At 39.6% G+C, this 15,357-nt stretch overlaps 1 protein-coding gene across 2 annotated transcripts in view; it reads left to right on the forward strand.

Moving 5' to 3' along the window:
- Positions 1 to 6,679: 6,679 nt before the first annotated feature.
- Positions 6,680 to 15,357, forward strand: part of LOC117186430 (neuronal acetylcholine receptor subunit alpha-7) — a 378,182-nt gene continuing 369,504 nt past the window's right edge. For both annotated transcript variants that reach the window (XM_033387234.1, XM_033387235.1), the window contains exons 1-2: positions 6,680 to 7,191; positions 7,248 to 7,421. The gene's annotated coding sequence lies outside the window, so the exon portion shown is untranslated. The remainder of the gene's footprint in view (positions 7,192 to 7,247; positions 7,422 to 15,357) is intronic.

Below are 15,357 nucleotides of genomic sequence, written 5' to 3' on the forward strand. Positions count from 1 at the left end.
GAAATCGTTAAACCTGCCGTCCATCTCGTTTATGATTTCATTGATTACTTCGGCAACCAGGTTATTTTTAACTGTTGGATATATTTGAGCCATTTTTCTTTGAAGTAATCCAGTCAAAGCAATTATTTTTGACAATGTTACGTTTTTTTCATAAAATGGCTTTAATACGGGAAGCACTCCATCAATGACAGTCTGTCCTTGTTGACAGAGCTGCCACGACTGCCTCCTTCAGGATAGACAGCCGTTCAAACATTTTGTACGTTGAGTTCCAACGTGTTGGCACATCCTGTGTTAGTTTGAGGTCAGCCAACTTAAGCAGCGCTTGCATATCTTTAAGCTTTTTTAAGCCTGATGAGCTGCGATGAAAATATTCGCTTATAGCTTTAGCTTTTCTGCGCACACTGCTCATTTTATCTAGAGCTTTTTGGACAATTAGATTTAGGGTATTAGCAAAACACCGTATATGACTCCAATTGCCGGTTCTAATAGCAAGAGCAATGTTGTGTGCATTATCGGATGCTATTGCTGCTACTTTGTTTTTGAGATCCCATTCATTCACAATTTTTTCCAAAAAGCTGCACAGATTCGCAGCAGTGTGCGACGCTTCAAAGGCCTGACAAGCAATTGTATAGGAGGTCAGCATCGTTGATTCCTCATCGATAAAATGTACTGTGACAGCCAGATAACTTTCGTTGATTATAGCTGTCCAACCGTCTGTAGTTAAGCACACCGCTGTGGCCGCACGTAGTTCTTCTATTATCGTCCCAGTGTACTCGTCACGAATTTTGGGAATCAAGGAGCTGGTTAATGTTTTCCTCGTCGGAAGCTTATAGTTTGGGGCGTGCGACACATCGTGAATACATTTTTTAAATTCTGGTTCATCGACCAAGCGCAAGGCGTGATGACCCTTGGCGATCATCCGTACAAGTTGCAGATCAATCTGCTGCGCTTTGCTCGCTGGTACAGGCCTTTCAGCAAAGCTTGTTATTTTTGGTTGCGCACTTTGCACAACAATCGGGCCATCGGTGTTTTGCCGTATAACGGGCTCCATAGACGCCGGGTGCTTGCTCTTTAAATGGCGGCTTAAGTTGCTTTGAGATTTGCAACTCAAAATAGATTTGCAATACTTGCACTTGGCTTCCTGGCGTCCAACTTCCTCGAAATGGTTCCAAATTTCACTATACTTCCGAATTAGCGACATAGTGAATTTTTGAAAGAGTAAACAGCTTTGCCGGTAATACAAAAAGTGTGAAGTAAACGCAAATATGAGCAAAGCTGCCAGATCGCAAAATGCCCTTTGAGGAGAAAAATTGCGCAAAAAGTGAGTAGAGAACAAGTGAGTAAAAATGAACAAGTGAACAACAAAGAACAAGTGAGGAAAAAAGAACAAGTGAACAACAAAGAACAAGTGAACAAAAAAGAACAACTTGGAAGGAACATGTGCAGTTGCTCTCTTAAGTGAACTCTTTTTTGTTCACTCACTCATGAGCAACACAACACTACTACGCAGCGACCGATGACATGTTCAGAAACGTTTTCTGTCTCTCTCGCACGCAATCTTTGTCGTTCAAGAGGAGAGCCATACTGAGCCATATCGGGTATAAATTTAGAGTTGCGGTCGCCGCAACGACTCCCAACGTTCCCCCTCGTCTAATTTCTGGACTGCTGCGCCATCTTCGCCACTCTTTTTTCCTCACACTTTATCCCATGAGTGTAAGGCCATTTGCCATACGTTGTAATGGATCTCATCACGTTTTTCGATCTTAATTGATTCCGCGTTAATACGCGCACCATATTATGTTAACTATTGACAATATATGTATGTAGCACAAAGCCGAAACAACGAACTCTGGGCCCATACCCAATGTTAGTAATGTTGAGTTTTACCGTTCTATACATACACTCCCCGACACACACTAAAACGTACACTTTAGGCACCAATATTTCCGGCACAAGCCAAAGAAAACGGTGAATTTGAATTTTCCTCAAATCTCTATTCAATTTAGCATAAATTAAAAAAAAAATAATAGCAATATTAATCAAAGTAGATTGAGGAAAAAAATTTAATTGACATAACTCAAATTTCCGCTCTCAAAAAATGCGACACTTGAATACGACATTCACATTGAAAAATTTTTTATTTTGGATGTGGTCGCGACCAGACATTGAATAAATTCTCAAAAATCAATTAGGGTGTCCTTATTACGAGAAACAAATTTGGGTTGTGGTAAGTCCTTTTCAAAGGACGAAAACTCGACAATAAATGCCTCGAAGGAAGTAGGTCCATCAATAATGAAAATAAGTGATGAAATTGGTAAAACTAGGTGTGTTCTGAGTGATTTCATAAAGAACGGGTCAAATTATGGCAAAAACATAAAAAACCGCACAAAAACTGCTACTTCCGAGACCTCTATGAGATCTCATCTGCGAACCGCATCTAAAAAACACGACTAAAACTCGATTTAAAAATCTAAAACTGTACTTTAAGCTAGTGCTAAAATAATAAAACATGTTTTTTCGAAGACTCCACACCATAAGGGACTGTAATTAATAAAAAACCTAAGCCAACAGACGAAAACTTAGAATACTTCCGTACTTTTGCATATTCATATGGCGTGGAGTAGAGACTGTCGCTATATAGCATTTTCAAAGGAACAAAAATTTAAATTTTAAGGGTCATAAGGGTTTTTTTTATATTTATAAGGACTCAAGGAAGTAAAGGAAGTGAGGAGTAAAGAAGAATTATAATTGGATCGTTTTCACAGCAGTGTGAGCGCTATTATTCTGTGGTGAGCAAGATCCTAAAACGGCGTGGACCAGTTGATTTTTCATTAAGTCGAGTTTATCAAGTATGCAACAAAGTTGAGGGGTTTTTATACCCGATACTCAAAATGAGTATTGGGGTATATTAGATTTGTGGTAAAAGTGGATGTGTGTAACGTCCAGAAGGAATCGTTTCCGACCCCATAAAGTATATATATTCTTGATCAGCATCAATAGCCGAGTCGATTGAGCCCTGTCTGTCTGTCCGTCTGTCCGTCCGTCCGTCCGTCCGTCCGTCCGTCCCCTTCAGCGCCTAGTGCTCAAAGACTATAAGAGCTAGAGCAACGATGTTTTGGATCCAGACTTCTGTGATATGTCACTGCTACAAAAATATTTCAAAACTTCGCCCCGCCCACTTCCGCCCCCACAAAGGACGAAAATCTGTGGCATCTACATTTTTAAAGATACGATAAAACCAAAAACGCAGAAACGTGTAAAATCTCAACCAGATCGTATAATTATTATAGCCAGAATCAAGAAAACAATTTCATTCTTTCTCGCTCTGTCTCTCTCTAACACACAGGTTTTATGGTCGGCTTTGCCAATTGCAAAATATGAGTTCAAGGATCTCAGAACCTATAAGAGTCAGAGCAACCAAATTTGGTATCCACACTCCTGTGATATCGGACCTTGACCGTTTCGTGTCCAAATTTCGCCACACCCCCTTCCGCCCCCGCAAAGGACGAAAATCTGGGGCATCCACAAATCTCAGAGACTATTAAGGCTAGAGTAACCAAATTTGGTATCCACACTTCTGTTAGATCTCACTATAAAACGTATATCTCAGAATTTCGCCCCACCCCCTTCCGCCCCCACAAAAAACGAAAATTTGTTGCATCCACAATATTGCACATTCGAGAAAACTAAAAACGCAGAATCATAGATAATGACCATATCTATCAGATTGCTGAATCTGGATCAGATCGGATCATTTTTGTAGCCAAAAGCAAGAAATCAATTTTCAGTGGCTACGCAGCGCCCGACGTCACGCTCAGACTGATTTTCTGTCTCTCTCGCACGCACTCTTTGTCGTGTCGCTTAATATTAGCGGCGTCTGCCGGAGGAGAGCCATACTGACTTAGTATCGGGTATAACTGTAGAGTTGCGGTCTCCGCAGCAACTCACAACGTTCCACCTCGTTTATTAATTACATTCCCTTATGGTGTGGAGTCTTCGAAAAAACATGTTTTATTATTTTAGCACTAGCTTAAAGTACAGTTTTAGATGTTTAAATCGAGTTTTAGTCGTGTTTTTTAGATGCGGTTCGCAGATGAGATCTCATAGAGGTCTCGGAAGTAGCAATTTTGGTGCGGTTTTTTATGTTTTTGCCATAATTTGACCCGTTCTTTATGAAATCACTCAGAACACACCTAGTTTTACCAATTTCATCACTTATTTTCATTATTGATGGACCTACTTCCTTCGAGGCATTTATTGTCGAGTTTTCGTCCTTTGAAAAGGACTTACCACAACCCAAATTTGTTTCTCGTAATAAGGACACCCTAATTGATTTTTGAGAATTTATTCAATGTCTGGTCGCGACCACATCCAAAATAAAAAATTTTTCAATGTGAATGTCGTATTCAAGTGTCGCATTTTTTGAGAGCGGAAATTTGAGTTATGTCAATTAAATTTTTTTCCTCAATCTACTTTGATTAATATTGCTATTATTTTTTTTTTAATTTATGCTAAATTAAATAGAGATTTGAGGAAAATTCAAATTCACCGTTTTCTTTGGCTTGTGCCGGAAATATTGGTGCCTAAAGTGTACGTTTTAAAATGTCGTATTCAAGTGTCGGGGAGTGTATGTACATATGTGTTATACATGTATAAACCGGAGCCAACGAAGAGACACGTAGTGGCTCGGTTAAACATTCATTTGAGAGTGATAGCAAGTATACATATGTACATATGACTATATGAGTACATAGGTACATTATGAGTAGAATGCAAAACTGTGTTGCTAGATTATTTTTTCTTATTCAAATAATAATATCGACTACATTTACATCTATCCTTACAAATCCTAACGATATGTATCAAGTTTTTCTCAACTCCCCATGCTATTGATTTTTTCAGCTAAATTTTTCCCTGCAATTTATAGTTAGAGGAAAGCGAAAGTATGTGGTTGCAAGAACGATACAACAATACATAGAAGGATGGTGTTTGAGCAGCTCGGGGTTGCTGCTAGGCCGAGCACGAACGATAGATAAGGAGTGAGGGCAGCTTAGATCCTGCAACTGTAGGAACGAAGAAAGTGGGACGGTGGCTATAATTTTGGGATTTGACGACTAAATATCGGGCTGTGAAGCCCGGCAATATTGCAAAAAAATTCATTCAAGAGTATGGATTATCGATTAATGAAACACGAATCACTTTACAATCAACCCTTAATTACTATGTAAATTTGAGATACACATTTACATATGTATCTCTTATTTACTGAGATATTCGTGAAAATAGTCTAACTATTAAAACTAAAGCGCTGTCTATGAAATTCAGATCTGGACTTTTTCCTGGTAAATACCCCGTAATTTGTTCAATTCGATTATTCAGCTATCGGAATATCATATCCCCAAAGCTTTACGGACAGTTTCGGCCCTGCCTTCCATCTATAACCAGATGTAGATTGTTAATGGACGAGCTTTTTGGGACAACTGTTTTCGTTATAAATTCATTTGATTACCATAAATATGAAGTAAATGTTTTAGTCACGTGTCCAATTTACGCCAAAAATGCATCTTCTGGAATAATTTAAAGACTCAAAAAGGTATAAAAACCCAGGACAAGGTTTTTACTCAAAGCTTAAATTATGGCGCTGTATGTGCATTTTAAAAGCTTTTATTATGGTAAGCACTGTATGTAGGTACATAGTACATAGTAGTAGGTAGGTAGTAAACAATTGTACCGTTTATTGTTACTTTCCTACTATCAAAATGGATACACTGTTCTTCCAAGTCGTTCGACTAATACGCCCTTTCCATAAACAGAAACCTACATATTAACGAATTTTACGGTACTGAGAATTCTTAGTAAACAGCTAAGGAAGCGGATATCACATCACTTCCATTGCTTTTACATGGCTAAATGTGTACCTTCTTCCTTCAGTTTATGTATTCAGCTGGAGAAAAATTTGTATAACAGTTTTAAGGGAAACCAGTCAAATGTGGTACGTATTTCAGTATAACAGAGCAATGTTTATTACCAAAGGGGAAACTTGAAGGGGTGACAGATTTTGGATTATTCTGACATAGCACGTGGCTCATACTGGATTTGTAATGTTATCCTCAGAAACTCTGAACTGTTCTTGTGATAAGCAGTTTTCAAATTTGTACTCTCCATTTTGTAGGTTCCCGAAAGAGCAGCCAACAGGCAACAGAAAATGCGTACGCGTATTTCATTAATTGTTGTCTCTTTGTCTCGCTTAGGAACCTCTCCTGTAACATCAAAATCGGGACATGCATCGGCATCGGTATTGGCATCGACGTACGGGTGGGCCTCGGAGGAAAATTCAGCCATAACCATGAACCAAACGTCAATGGGTGGGACTTGGAGTAACAGAGACAAAACCAACAGGGAGGCCACGTGGTCGCCACCGAAAGACGACAAACGGCAATAAAAACACAGAGAGTGTCGGCTTAAGCTTCCACGAAGAAGGCAGCTTTAAATTATATTTGTTTACTTTTTCTAACAGAGCTAGGAACAGCTACAGCCCAGTGTACAGTGGCAGGCTTCATCTTAACAGGATTCGAGCATTCACTGTAAACGGTCTAACGTTTCTGTTAAACTATTAGGACCAGAACGAAGCTACTGCCGAGCCACGTGCCTCTGTTCACTTTTAGTCGAGGCTGCGTAGTCGAGCACATCGTGTGTCGTTCATTTTCCGTAGTCGTGGTTATCGTCCCGTCGTTGGGGGGCTGTAGCTGTCGCTTCGCATTTAATGCTGTTGTCGCAGTAGTTTAGGCATCGTGTCGCCTCGTGCATCGCCTGCCTGCATCTCCGAGGCTTTTTCCGTTTCTCAGTCGAGTACGTGGTCTTGCACGAAACGGTCGAGGTCGAAGTCTGCAGGAGAAGGAAGGCAGTTCAGTTTTTGGCAGCAGCACTAGGAACCCACACCCTGCGAAAGCGGTCGGATACGGACACGTGCGAAGCAAACGGCCAGTATACGTGGAGCATTGCAGAAGTGGGGGAAAGACATTGACAACTTCGAGTCTCGACGCGCAATAATACATCCCCGAGAGATCAGGCGATCATTTTTTTTTTTGGCGTGCCATTTTTTTGTTACTGTTGGGCCTTTAAGCGCCTTCATCGTGATTCCGTAATAACACACAACACTACAGCTGCAAGAGGCAATGGGCGACATGCAAAGTAAAAATGAAAGCTGAGGGATTCTAAAGAATTTGTGTCATTATGGCTATTTTCAGTTGTTAGTCATCCCAATCATACGATTCCGTTTTCCCTGCAACTGCTTCCAATTCGATTGTCATTCGTCCTGGATTCAAAGTATATAAATGCTCAAAGGAAATATATGCAAACCACACCACAAATCAAACAGTCAATGACAGTTTCACAACCACAGCGGGAAAATATTGCGACTGGTAAGTGAAAACAATTCACATGGGTGTGATAAATAAGAACAAATAGTTTAGTCCGTTAAACAATACACAAACTTAAAATCCTTTGGAACGATTCTCGATTCAAGCTGTTTGGATACTAAATACCATCTTTAGACTGTCCTTTCTATGTTTGTACATTTTTGAATAAGTAATAAGGTTTTAAATCTCAATAGTTTTGCACTTAGCAAGTCACGCTGCCACTTAGCATTTTTTATAGTCCTCATGTACTGTATATCTTTTAGGAGAGCGTTTTTTTAGAATGGGCCAAAAATGTTGGTGATAACCTGCAACGAAACAAGTTTAAACTATATTGAAATCAAATTTAAGAATTCCTATTATATCATATTAGACACTTAGGCATGGAATTTATGAACAGTTTCATAGCAATCATGTCATTTGTCATCTTGACGTCTTGACGTATAAAGATACCAGGCTACTTATTGTCCCGTTGGTTAAGGATTTTCGCCGACCTCTTTGAAGTTTGTCTTCCAGCAAAAAAAGTCCAGCTTGAAAAACTTGGAACCACACTGGCTTGACTTTACGTCAAAATCTTCATAGAACCGTTACCTCATTTCCCTTTCTATCAATACATCTGAAATTTAAATATGTTAATATATAACTAGAAATATACACTTACAGAGTACCAACTAGCAAACTCATTAAAAACTAGTTTTCTTTTTTTCCAAAAACACCGCCTGGTCTGCGACCCGGGTAAAAACGGTGATTTTGAATTTTAAGTGAAACACCATTGCGCCAAAGTTGGTGGACGGGTGGACGGAAAAGTTCTGGATCTATGGTGCCAACCAGTTGAGGAGTAATTAAAAGGTTATTTTTTGTATTTATGTGACAGAAAACGGTTCACTGCTAGACGCAGCCCAAAGAGAGAGAGAGTGGGCTTAATTTTACCAAAGATTTAAATGCAAGCATCTTCGAACTGATCAAAGTAGCAGAGTCTAGAGAGCAGATGAAGAAGCTGTCTCCTATTTTTTCTCACGGCTGCATGTTATTTAGTATATGGACATGTTCTTGTGTGTTGCGATAGTTCCATGCCTTGCATTTTTTTGACTTTCTGATTTTTCGCCATATTTTAGGGGCTCTTCATATCGTCTAAATTAGCTTTCGGTTGAGAACTATATAGTTTCAGCCTTATTGGATTTCGTTTCATGCTGTTCGAATTTTCCGAGATTTAACAATGTCGGGAAAAAATTATTTTTTCTTGATTCTATCAGCTCACTCCAATAGGTAGGCACTGATATTACGTTAAACTTTGACCATAAGCCCACATTTTAGGAAGACTTGGATTAAGCTTCCTTCCAGCATATTTAAACTAGTAACTAAACTTTTGTGTAGGCCTGCAGTAAAATCCCTGTCGGCCTTTGTAATTAATCAAATAATACGAAAACATCAAAATTTAAATGGGATTTTCCAGATCAAGAGTTAGTTTCAAATTGTAGGACACCACACGTACATAGTTGGAGTTTCCCTCTATGTGGGATGAATCCAGGTAGGGTTCAGCCCTTGCCGCGGAGCTGCACATCCTTGCACTTCCTCAGAGCTTGCTAGCTGTCTGCTCGTTTGTTTGCACATTTGTTGGTGGAGATGTTTTCGACTGCTGACGCCATTCAGCCGCAAACACATCGCATCTCACGACTCGCCTCTACATACATAATTAAAGCGTGTTATCCTTGTTGACTCTGTTATTAATCCACTCAAGCAAGTTACTGTGTTGCGCTTCTCTTCTCTACATCACCCGCTATATAACATTTCTCCGTTCTCTCTGTTTTCTCTTTCCTTCTCTTCTTTCAATTCATTCGCATTTCTCGCCTCCTTATTCGTTGTGGCCTGCTCCTGGCCTGTTTTTCGAATCAGCAGCATTTTGGAATTTGTGTATGTGTGCTAGAGTGCGTAATTCTGAAAGTTTATTAAGGGGAAAAGGTTAATAAATGGAATTTTCAAATTGTTAAATTGTTTATTTAGGATGGCGCCAAGCCTAAGAATATCCTGCACCCGCATCCCCTTTTCGCAGCCACGCCCTGGCTTGGACTCTCCACTTGCCCTAAAAACTATTAGGAGTACGAAGCGATTCTGTTTTGGGTTCTCCCCATTCCCAAGGGAATTGCTTTGGGGAATGCGAGTTCGTGTGTACGATTACAAGTAAATATATAAACGGACTTTTTTTTCTCAGGAAGGAAACTGTTGGCATATTTTAACACGTTGTCATTTTACTGGTATTATCAAACTTGGAAAGGTCTGCCATGAAATGTATTTCATCTTACGCGATTGGTTTTCTCAGGTTGAGACTTATACATTGGATTCGCTGTGATACAATGCAAAAGTGGGAAATGTTTAAGAATAGACTAACTTCCCTTGAGTCTTCGGTTACTTCTTTCTTGGCAGCGTAGAACAGCGGCATAACAACAGCGTATAACAACAAGATAAACGTCATTTACCGTCAAATTTCTGCGTTCTTCGTTTATACCCTATACGCAAAAAGAGTATAGGAGTATATAAGATTTGCGGTGACAGTGGATGTGTGTAACGCGCAGAAGGGAGCTTTTCCGAACCCATAAACTATATATTATTAATCAGCATCAATAGCCGAGTCGATATAGCCATGTCTGTCTGTCCATCCGTCCGTCTGTCCTCCGTCCCAATGAGCGACTAGATCTCAGAGACCATGAGAGCTGCATTGGTGGAATATCGATAGGTTAAGTTTGGTAGTTAGTTGGTGGGGCCAGGATAATCCGTAATCGTTGCGGAATTTGTATGTCTTGTGTATGATTGAAGGAATTCTGGGGACTCTTAGTTTTTATACATTTTTGCATAAAAGACTTTGAGACCTGTGCAGTGGTGAACTGCAGTCTGTACTCGATAGGCAGTTCAACTTCGAATGGGAAGTTGTTCATGGGTGTCGTGCGGAACGCACCAAAAACACTCCTTAAATCAGCATGATAAAGGGACTTAAGTTTTCTCATTTTAGAGGGTTGGCCGTTCCGGTAAAATGGCAGGCAATAGTATTTTTGAACATAACGAGGGCATTCAGCGTATTGGATAGAGTTCATGTGTCTCCATTTTTGAGTGTTTGTTTGCTGTACGGGGTATGCGTGAGTTGATAGTGAAGTGACATATTGTTTTTCTGCAAATGCGACAATGTAGTAGTTGGGATTAACTAACTGATAGTTGTGATCCTGAATAATCGCACCAGCTTAGTATGTCTGTTCACCGTGTAACAATTGTAATGTCATCTGCGTAAGAAAAGAATTGGAAGCCCTTGTGGGGTTCTATTGTATGGCAAACTTTATTGTAGGCTATTAGGAACAGTATTACTAATAATGGCGAACCTTGCGGAATACCATTGATTTTATCTTTAAGTTTTATTTTACGATTAGTGAAGATGAAAATGTTTAACGTTATTCAGCATTGTCCACCTATGCACCATTGGTGTGTATCATAGTCATCATCAAGTCTAGTCACAGATAGATGGCTTCTGGTGGACGGTGCCGCAGTACTCTGATAGTCTAACAGGGTTAGTCATTCAGATACCGACATACCCGACATACTCACCATAGTCGGCTTACTACGATCTTGTCTAAAATCTTAGCCCTGCACGGGTTAAACTATATCGGTCGGTATGAGTTTACCGATATTTTGGGGGAGTTTGGTTTGTGTATACATAGGTAAGATAGTACTGTTTTTCATTGTTGTGCGATGTGTATTGAACAAATTTTAATTAGATGGATTTTGTATCCTGTTTCATTTAATGAACTATCCTGTTTTGTGAGAATTTTTCGTTCATCTGGAACCTGTTGTGTTTTAAGTACTTGTAGTATTTCTTCCTCATTAACGTTACGCAGGTCGTTGGAGTATGATTCCTTTGGTTGTGGTAAGGGTTTTGTGTTCTTCTACCCTAAAGGGTATCAAAAATATCCCTTTTTCTTGGTTTTTACAAGACTTGACTGTTCCGTCGCAGGTGTGATCTACAACTTATTTATTGGTGATACTTTTTCAAAGTTTTCATTGTCGGTTCTGTTTATTGAAATTAGGGATCCTAACTGTTACAAGTTTAAAAAAAATGCAGTCCAACAATTATTTCCCAATTTGTATTAAAAAAAAATCGAAAATAACATTTATTTCTGATTTTGTTAATGAAACTGAGAAATAACACTTAGTTTTTATTGTTTCAATAAAAATGCAAAATAAGAATTATTTTAAATTTTTATTTTAAAAGATACAAATATGTTCTCCCAAGCAGGAGAAGTTACAATTGTCATCTAGGGCCAAGTCTCAAAGCAAAAAGCACCGGGTCAAGATTTTGCCCCCCCTAAAATGATCATAGAATGGCAATTCTGAGCTGTGCAGTATTTTTTCTCACCATAATATTCAACAGCATGATGAAATGGGGGCTACTATCCTCAACAATGGAGGGAATTACCCAAAAAGCCGGAAAAGACGAGTCCCAGCCATCATCATAGAGACCTATCAGTCTCCTGCCGGGCCTATCAAATATATTTGAAAATCTATTGCTGAATAATTTCAACGAACACCTACACATCAACAGTGCAATCCTAATGAACAAATCGGAATTAATCCTTTTTTTTTACCTTTTGTTTTGTTTTTATAGATTTGCATGCCTTAAATGCAGAAACTTTAACTTTAAGATTTATATACATATATCTTGATCCCCACAAGTGTGTTGGACTAGATTTTGATGGATTTGGTACAATACCAGTTAAGTAGGCTGCTATTTAAGTATATCGTCTAACTGTAAGAAAACGAACTCAGGTAGTTGAAAATGTTTTTTTATACCCGATACTCAAAATGAGTATTGGGGTATATTAGATTTGTGGTAAAAGTGGATGTGTGTAACGTCCAGAAGGAATCGTTTCCGACCCCATAAAGTATATATATTCTTGATCAGCATCAATAGCCGAGTCGATTGAGCCCTGTCTGTCTGTCCGTCCGTCCGTCTGTCCGTCTGTCCGTCCCCTTCAGCGCCTAGTGCTCAAAGACTATAAGAGCTAGAGCAACGATGTTTTGGATCCAGACTTCTGTGATATGTCACTGCTACAAAAATATTTCAAAACTTCGCCCCGCCCACTTCCGCCCCCACAAAGGACGAAAATCTGTGGCATCCCCAATTTTAAAGATATGAGAAAACCAAAAACGTAGAATTGTAGAGAATGACCATATCTTTAAGACTGCGGAATCTGAATTGTATCGTATTATTATTATAGCCAGCATCAAGAAAACAATTTCATTTTTTCTCGCCCTGTCTCTCTCTAACACACACGTAGCATAGGCGGCTTTGCTTAGAGTAAAACATTAGCGCCTAGATCTCAGAGACTACAAAAGCTAGAGCAACCAAATTTGGTATCCACACTCCTAATATATCGGACCGAGACGAGTTTGTTTCAAAATTTCGCCACACCCCCTTCCGCCCCCGCAAAGGACGAAAATCTGGGGATATTCAAAAATCTCAAAGACTATTAAGGCTAGAGTAACCAAATTTGGTATCCGCACTCCTGTTAGATTTTACTATAAAACGTGTATCTCAAAATTTTGCCCCACCCCCTTCCGCCCACACAAAGGACGAAAATCTGTTGCATCCACAATATTACACATTCGAGAAAACTAAAAACGCAGAATCATAGATAATGATCATATATATCAGATTGATGAATCTGGATCAGATCAGATCATTTTTATAGCCAAAAGGAACAAATCAATTTTCAGTGGCTACGCAGCGCCCGACGTCACGCTCAGACTGATTTTCTGTCTCTCTCGCACGCACTCTTTGTCGTGTCGTTTAATATTAGCGGCGCCTGCCGGAGGAGAGCCATACTGACTTAGTATCGGGTATAACCGCAAAGAGATTGTCCAGAGATTGTTCCTTATTTCGTATAACTTAAGTATCTTACTTCTGGTTGTATTGAACTTTGCTATTCTGAAAATCTCATAAATGCAGCTATAAATCGGGTCGAATCACTTTGTAGCTTCAGCTTACCGTCTGGGAAATATTAATATTTCGATTCGCCGTCGAAAGTCGTCACCATCAATTCCAATGGTAAAAGTGAATGGTACTGAATTTCGGTATGGAAGTAAATTCACGACCTTTGTTGCCCGATCAAAAATCGAAAGTGTAAGAGATTGTGAAAGCCAGGAAGTAGTTTCGCAGCCGTGGATGATACGTGGATCCACCACAACACACCAAACAGCAGTCAATACAGTCCATTTCTCAGGCTGATTCTGCGCCAAAGAAAGCCAAGATGGGTTTGTCAGTCAATAAAGTCTTGGCGACCGTTTTTTGTGATGTAAATTAATGGCGAGCATTATGCCAACTTATTGGATCGGCTTAATAAAGATTTAAAAAAGAATCGGCCGCATTTTGCCAAGAAAAAAGGTATTTTCCACCAGGACACTAAAAGGGTGCACAGATGTACAATTTCCACGGAAAAATTTCATGAATTAGGCTACAAATTGCTCCCTCACCAGCCCTATTCTCCGGATTTAGCCGCGAGTGACTATTTCTTGTTTTCAAACCTTAAGAACTGCCTCGGCGAAAAAAGATTTAGGTCCAACGATGAAGTCTTCTCACAAACAAATGCCTATTTTATCTTTGGTATTGTACATACATATGTACTATCAGATAGTATTTGTTGGGCAATTCAGCCTGAAATTAGCCATTAATCCATAGGTCATAACCAGTGGTTCAGCAGTAAAGTAAGTCCCTATTATTGTTCGTTTTTTGCACAGTCCACTGTACCACACTATCATCCACAGACATATACATATGTACATATAAGGGTATGCATATGCGAAGGGTGAGCGAAAGGGGGTGGGGAAAAATTTTGAAATAAACTTGATTCAGTGTGATATCACAGGCGTCTGGATATAAAATTACAGTCTCTGAGAACTAGGCATCACACACTTCCGTCTGGGTTGTACACACATCTACTTTCACCACAAATCTAATACACTCTTCGATTAACGGGTATACAAATGAGTCCCAGGCTTTTTGAGGGGTCCAGGATTCAGATTTTGCTTCTGTGTTAAAAAAGAAGAATGGGTAGCAATGCTTGCATATTTGGCCGATATATTCGCTCATTTAAATGAGCTCAACAGAAAAATGCAAGGCAGCTCTTGCGATAAGTTGGTGTTATGGATCAACCACGCTGTTAATGGTAACGAGGGGGAACGTTGTGAGTTGCTGCGCGACCGCAACTCTACCTTTATACCCGATACAAAGTCAGTATGGCTACATTGAGCGACAAAGAGTGCGTCCGGGAGAGACAGAAAACGTGTCTGAACATGTCGAAGATTTTCGTCCTTTGTGGGGGCGAAATTTTGAAATATACCGGAGTGTGGATACCAAATTTGGTTGCTCTAGCTTTTATAGTCTCTGAGATCTAGGAACTCATATTTTGCAATAGGCAAAGCCGACCATGAAACGTGTGTGTTAGAAAGAGATAGAGCGAGAGAAAATGAAAGTGTTTTCATCATATAGTCATCCTCAACGATTCTGCTTTCTGTTTTATGTTTTCTCGTATCTTTAAAATTGTGGATGCCACAGATTTTCGTCCTTTGTAGGGGCGAAAGTGGGCGGGGCGAAGTTTTGAAATATTCTTGTAGCAGTGACATATCACAGAAGTCTGGATCCAAAACATCGTTGCTCTAGCTCTTATAGTCTTTGAGCACTAGGCGCTAATAGGGACGAACAAACGGACGGACGGACAGACAGACAGGGCTCAATCGACTCGGCTATTGATGCTGATCAAGAATATATATACTTTATGGGGTCGGAAGCGATTCTTTCTGGACGTTACACACATCCATTTTCACCACAAATCTAATATACCCCTATACTCATTTTGAGTATCGGGTATAAAAATATTATGTTTCCAAATGTTATGTCTGCCGA

Source organism: Drosophila miranda, chromosome XR, assembly GCF_003369915.1.
Source record: "Drosophila miranda strain MSH22 chromosome XR, D.miranda_PacBio2.1, whole genome shotgun sequence".
Taxonomy (NCBI): Eukaryota; Metazoa; Arthropoda; class Insecta; order Diptera; family Drosophilidae; genus Drosophila; species Drosophila miranda.